General features: G+C 37.4%; 1 non-coding gene across 1 annotated transcript; it reads left to right on the forward strand.

The window, feature by feature from the left end:
• The first annotated feature begins 6467 nt into the window (after nt 1-6467).
• On the forward strand, nt 6468-6541 carry Trnaa-cgc. The gene has a single exon. It is a non-coding gene; the product is annotated as a tRNA-Ala (tRNA).
• Nucleotides 6542-7092: the final 551 nt, after the last annotated feature.

Raw genomic sequence — 7092 nt, forward strand, 5'->3', positions numbered from 1 at the left:
CACACTTTTTCTTTTCTCAATTTGTTAATATGGTCATTTCCTTAGTTTACTTAACCACAGATCTCTGGGTTTTCAGCCTATGCATCTCTCTCCTCTCTGAACTCTGCCCTGTCAAGTTGAGCTACTTTGGTCTCCCCAGATGCTCATCTCCACCTCCCCAAGTCAGAGAACAAGCCAGGTCCTGTCTTGGTTCCTTTTCCTTCATTACTGTCAAGAAAGTTTCTCAAGGTGGTGAGCTGTGGCAGTTGGGCAGCTTATGACATTTAGTCCTATCTCCCAAGGATCAATCTTTTGTTGCCTGAGGTCAAGCGCCTTGAATACTGTTATTGTGTGTGTGTGTGTGTGTGTGTGTGTGTGTTGTTTTAGGAGGGACGTAAATCTAGTCCCTGTGATTCCATTTTGGCTGAAAGATAGGGTCATATATAGTTTGTGTAAGTTTAAAAAAACATTGTTTTTTCTTAGCTTTATATTATGGAAAATTTCAAATGTATATAGAGAAAATTGAATAATAAATTTTCTATATCCATCACGTATCTTTCACAATGAAGAATTTATGGCCAATCTATAATTCTGCCTACTTTCAGATCTTATGAAGACCTTTTTTTTTTTTTTAATTCTACTAGTTGCTTTGGAAACAAATTGCAGATATTACATCTCAGTCTGGACCCCTAACATATATGACTCAATTGCCTAGCTTATGAAAGGCCCTGGGTTTCATTCCCAGCATGGCAAAATAAATAAATAAACAAAGCAGGCCCTTTGTCCTGCATAGTTTCCCAGAGAATGGATACTCTGGTGGCAACCCCATGTCGTCTTCAACATGGTTCTCAGTCACCTGTTAAACCTACAGTGAGGTGCAATTCAAGTTTTAGTTTTGGGCAAATATTTCATACATTGTGATGTATAATACCATCAGGAATTCCTAATATCTTTTTTAAAAAATATTTTCTAGTTGTTGAGGTACCTTTATTATTTATTTACTTATATGTGGTGCTGAGGATCAAACCCTGAGCCTCACCCATGCTAGGTACAATCCCGGCCCCTCATAATATCTTATTGTCTGTCGTGTCCTGAGCACATTACGCAGTACAACCACACACCTCAGGCTGCCATAACAAAACGCCACAGGTGAGGTGGCTTAGACAACAGAAATGTATTTTTTCACACTTTTAGAGGCTGGAAGTTCAGGATGAAGGTCTGGCAGGGTTGGTTTCTGCTGAGGGTTCTCCCTGGCTTGTAAACAATGACCATCTTGTTGTGGTCCTCAATCTGTAGGGAAAGAGGTCTGGTGTCTCTTCTTTTTATAAAGGTGCCAGCCCTGTAGATTAGCACTCACCTGACCTTATTTAATCTTTATTAACTCTTCACAGGCCCTAACTCCAAATGTGTCCCATTGGGATTTAGGGCTTCAACATATGAATTTTGGGGAATACAAACATCCAGACTATAATGCACCTTAAAATTGTTCCTTTTAGCACATGCTTGTAATTCCAGGTACTTGGGAGGCTAAGGAAGGAGGATGGCAAGTTTGAGGCCAGCCTAGGCAATTTAGTGAGATCCTATCTCAAAAAAAAAAAAAAAAAAAAGTCTTTCTTAAAGACAGTATTTTTTTTTTTCCTTCTTATAGTTTCCGGTGAACAGAAAATTTGCCAAGACAATACAGAGCATTCTGGTATGTTCTTGACCCCACTGCCTTATTGTTAGCACTCTATAATACCATGGTATCTTTGTTAATACTAACAAATTAACATTGATATATTGCTATTAATTAAAGTTCAGGCTTTATTTAGCTTTTACCCATTTTTTCTTAATGTCCTTTTCCTGTTCCAGAATCTAATCCAGAATGTCACAATATATTTAGTCATCAAAAAAAAAGTCTCCTTAGTCACCTCTGGTCTATGACTGTTTCTCACGCTTTGCTTGTCCTTAGTCACCATGATAGTTTTGAGGAACACATCCCAGGTTGTTTTAAAAGATTACTTAATTTGGGATTGCCTGATGTTCTTCTCATAATCTGGGATTCAGGGTTTTTTTTGGAGGAAGGCCATAGAGGTAAAGTGTCACTCTTATCCCATCATATCGAGGATACATGCTATCAGCAAGACTTATCCTGAGGATGTTAGCCTCAGGAACCCAGCTGAGGCAGAGTTTCTCAGATATTTTCACTGTAAAATTACTCTCCATCACCATCCCTTTCCGCCTACTTCTCTACTCTGCTTTTTGGAAGCAAGTTACTAAGTACATCCCACATTTAAGGGGGAAGAGAGGCCTATCTATATAAATTAATTTGGAATTCTTCTGTACTGATTTATTTTATCTCCCCCACTTATTTATTGCCCAATCATTGATTTGCATATACATGGGCTCATGGATATTTATTTTATGCTTTTCGTTTGACTCATGCACCAGACAAGAACAAGTGTAGGCCAGATCCGACTTGCAGGAATGAGTCACGCAAACAATATCTCCTGAATTATTTTATGTTCGTACCAATTTGTGCTCTCTATACAGTAAGGTTGCTTTGGCTGGATCCATGTAAAGAAATGCTATTAGAATTCTGATGGGAATAGCATTGAGTCTGTAGATCACTTTGGGTAACAGTAATATCCTAACAAGGTATTCACTTGAGTATCTTAAATCACTGTCTTCTCGCACAGTGGTGCTTTTGAAAAGCCTGATGTCAGTCTGGCTTTATTTCCCTTATAAATGTCTTGGTCTTTCTGATGGTCCAAAGAAGTTTTTATTTTCCCTTTAAAATCCAACAATTATACTAGAACATTTCATGTTGTCGGTCAGCTGGGTTGATTTTCCTGTGTAAACAGGACTTTCCAGGATAGAGTTTTCTTTTACTGAATTAGGGTGGTTTTTGTTTGTTTGTTTGTTTGGTTTTGCTTTATTTAAAAATATTTACTTTTCCCATCAGTTTTTCTTTTTTGGATGTTCCTCTTGTATTTATGTTGAATATTCATTTCCTATCTTCTATATCTATTACTTTTTTCTATAATGTCTTAAATCCCTATTTTTAAAAATTTAGTTTGTTTTCCTCCTTCAAAGTTTTTTCGGAGACTTATTTGCTCTTGTGTTTCATGTAGTTTACTCTTTAGTTTCTGAAAGTTTTCCCCTTTCTAATTTTTCTCTTGAACTCATCATCTTTTTTCATATCTTCCTTTTATTAAATCAATTCATTTCTGAATCTTTCAAATTCTAAATTTTGCCTTGCTTATATAATTTCATGTTTTTTTAAAAGCTCATTTTGAAATGTTAGGTATTGTCTTTACTTTATGAGCACATATTTCTGGCATATTTTCCATATTTATAGGGATGTTACTTCTACACATTAGTCCATTAATATTTTATTCTATTAATAATTTTATATGGGATTTAACTATGGACCTCTACGGTTGTTCATGATACTTGAATTGGGGCAGAACTGCTTTCCTAACTTCATGACTCAAGGGCTTCTTTCTCTGTGGTTTTTGAAAAATAATGAAAAAAAAATGGCTTCAAACTTTCTGTTCCTCTTCCTACTTTTAACTAGACTTTCTCTTTCCTTTGCCCCACATTTCTCCCTTGTCATCAAATTGAGTTCTTCCAGCAGTATCTCCTTAATTTGTAAAGCCAATATACTGTCAGGGATACCCTGGGGGTCCTGAGACCCTTCCAAGATTCTTGTAAGGTTAAAATTTTTTATCTTATAATACTAAGATATTATCTGCATTTTCACTCATGAATGTACAGTGGAACTTTCCAGAGGCTGTGTGATATTTGACACCATGAAGTATGGAGTATATGCAGAAGCAGCTGGCTATAAGAATTCAGCTGTCTTCTATGAAATTAGGCCTGAAAGATACTTGGAAAGAATTTAAAGTAATGCTATGTTAGTCAGCTTTTTATCACTGTGACAAAATATCTGAGAAAATCAACTTAAAGAAGGACAGTTACTTTGGCTTATGGTTTCAGAGACTTTGGTTCATTACTGCCTGATCCCATGACTTGGTGCCAGGGCAGCACGGAGCTTCATGGTGGAAGTGCGTGACAGAGGAGGTCTGTTCATCCCATGGCAGCAAGATTGCAGAGGGAGGGACAGAGACAGAGAAAAGGGGCCCAACATCCCCCTCTAAGGCACACTCCAGGGACCTAATATCTCCACTAGGGTCACATCTTACAGGTTCCACCACCTCCCAGTAGCACCACAGGCTGCAGTATATAATGTCATTTTTCTCACAGATTTTTTTTTGTTTTAGAATATATAGTTATTTTTCATAAAGATATTTATGCTATCAAGTCCCGAATGAGTTCATTACATTCTTTTAAATGAATTACTATTTTAGACTTGTTTTAATTTTTAGTATATAAATATCAATAGAATAATGCACATAAGCAAAACCTCTCTGAGGAATGTCTTCGGTTTTAGAAGAGTAAAAGGGTCCTGAGATAAAGTTAGGACTGCTGCAGTAGTGTGTGTGTGTGTGTGTGTGTGTGTGTGTTTCTGTTCTGTGTCCTTGCTGACTTTCTGTCTAGCACTTCTATTATATGCTGAGCATGGCATGTTAAAGTCTCCAGCTATAAATTGTGGACTTATCTATTTCTCCTTTTATCTATATCAGTTTTTGCTTCATGTATTTTGAAGCTGTGTTACTTGGCTGTACGTAGCGTCTCTGAGAAAGTGATCTTTCTATCATTGTGCAATGTCTGCTAATTGTCTTTGTTCTAAACTGTACTTTGTATGATACAAATCTCTGCTTTTAAAAAAATTAATATTTGAGCCAGACACAGTGGTGCACACCTGTAACCCCAGCTACTCTGGAGGCTGAGGCAGGAGAATTGCAAGTTCAATTGCCAATCTCGGCAATTTAGCTTATTTAGTTTAAAAATTTAAAAAATCAATAAATAAAAAGGGCTGGGGATGTAGTTCAATGGTAGAGCACCCCTGAGTTTAATCCCTGGTAACACACACACACACACACACACACACACACACTTACAGCATTTGCATGATGTAGTTTTTTAAATGGTGTTACTTCTAATCTAGGTATGACATTGTTTTAGTGAATTCTTAGAGATAGCATGTTGTTAATAATGTTCTTTAATAATCCACTTTGCCAATTTGTCTTTTACATCATTTGAATTTAATTATTGGTATATTACAGCTTAGTAGTTTTTTATGGGAGGGTATGGGGAATTGATCTCAGGGGCACTCGACCACTGAGTCACATCCCTGGCCCTATTTTGCCTATTCTGTATTTTATTTAGAGACAAGGTCTCACTGAGTTGTGCAGTGCCTTGCTGTTGCTGAAGCTGGCTTTGAAGTGATGGTCCTCCTGCCTCAGCCTCCTGAGCTGCTGGGGTTACAGGCATGCGCCACCGTGCCCAGTTTTCGGTAGCATTTTTATTATGTGTGTTCTGCTTGCTTTCTGTGTTTCTCATTCCTCTGTTTCCTTTCTTAATTTCTTGTGTTCAAGGAAAACGTAAAATTCCATCTTGACATATTTGGTTTGAGTGTATCACTTTCCTAGTGATTGCGCTAGGTCTTACATATATTTAAATGTAATTCAGAACAGTCAATGGGTATTGATGTTTAACTATTTTGAATGAAGGGGAAAAAAATCTTACTTCCATAATGTCCCCATGCCTTCCCTAGAGTTTGTTTTTTTTTTTTTTTTAAACTGGGGATTGAACTCAGAGGTGCTCTACCACTGAGTTACATCCTCATCCCTTTTTTAAAAAATTTATTCTGAAGCCAGGTACAGTGGCACATGGCCGTAACCCTAGAGACTTAGGAGGCTGAGGCAGGATGATCACAGTTCAAGGCCAGCTTCAGCAACTTAGAAAGGCCTTGTATCAAAAAAAATAAAAATTAAAAATAAAAAGGGCTGGGGATGTAGTTCAGTGGTTAAGCACCCCTGGGTTCAATCCTGTGTACCAAAATTATTATTATTATTATTATTATTATTATTATTATTTAATTTGAGACAGGGTCTGACTAAATTGCCCAGGCTGGCCTCAAACTTGCCCTCCTCCTGCCTCAGTCTCCTGAGTTGCTAGGATTATAGGCAAGCACCACGCAGCTGGCTCCTCCCTAGTTTTTAAATATAATTGGCTTAGGTATTTCATTTATAGACATTAAACACCACATCAGAGAGTGTTATAACTTTTACCTTAACCATTGAGTATGATTTAATATTATATTTATTATGAGGACAGTCCATCATATTCACTCATCCCAATGTTCTTTTTCTTTTCAGAAGTTCCAGGTGTTCTGGTATCATTTGATTTTGTTTAGAGAACTCCCTTTAACTATTCTTTAATTAGGTAGTTACTTAAGAACATTTATGAAATTATCCTCAAAAAATATACTATCACACTGAATTCAGCAGCATTAAAAAGGGTTATTCACCATGACCAAATGGATTTTATTCCAGAAATGCAAGGATGGTTCAACATTAAAAAAAACTTATCAACAGGGCTGGGGATGTAGCTCAGTTGGTAGAGTGGTTGCCTCGCATGCATAAGGCCCTGGGTTCAATCCCCAGCACCACAAACAGACAAAACACATATCAACAAAATACAAAATATACCACATTACAGAACGAAGGGGGGAAATCCCACATGGCCATTTCAATCAATGAAGGGAAATGAAGTATTTGAGAAAATTTGACACTCTTTAATCATAAAAACACTAAAATAACTAGGAATAGAAGGAAACTATCTTGATAAAATAAAATCTATACATGAAAACCCCATAGCAAACATCATACTTGACGGGGAAAGACTGAAAGCTTTCCTCTAAGATCAGGAAGAAGGCGAGAATGCTTACTTTTACTACATTTATTCAAGATAGTACGGGGAATTGGGCCTGGTGATGCATACCTGTAATTCCAGCTATTCCTGAATAGGCAGATACACTAAACCTATGTCTTAGACCATTTTGTGCTTCTGTAACAGAATATCTGAGATGGGGTAGCTCATAAACAACATTTCTCACAATTCTGAAGGCTGAGAGGGCCAAGATCAAGGTGCTGGCCTCAGGTAAGAACTTCTCTTTGCTTCCAAGGCAGTGCCTTGGACACTGCCTCCTGTGGGGGGGGGGCG

This window comes from Marmota marmota, unplaced genomic scaffold (assembly GCF_001458135.2).
Source record: "Marmota marmota marmota unplaced genomic scaffold, marMar, whole genome shotgun sequence".
Classification (NCBI taxonomy): domain Eukaryota; kingdom Metazoa; phylum Chordata; class Mammalia; order Rodentia; family Sciuridae; genus Marmota; species Marmota marmota.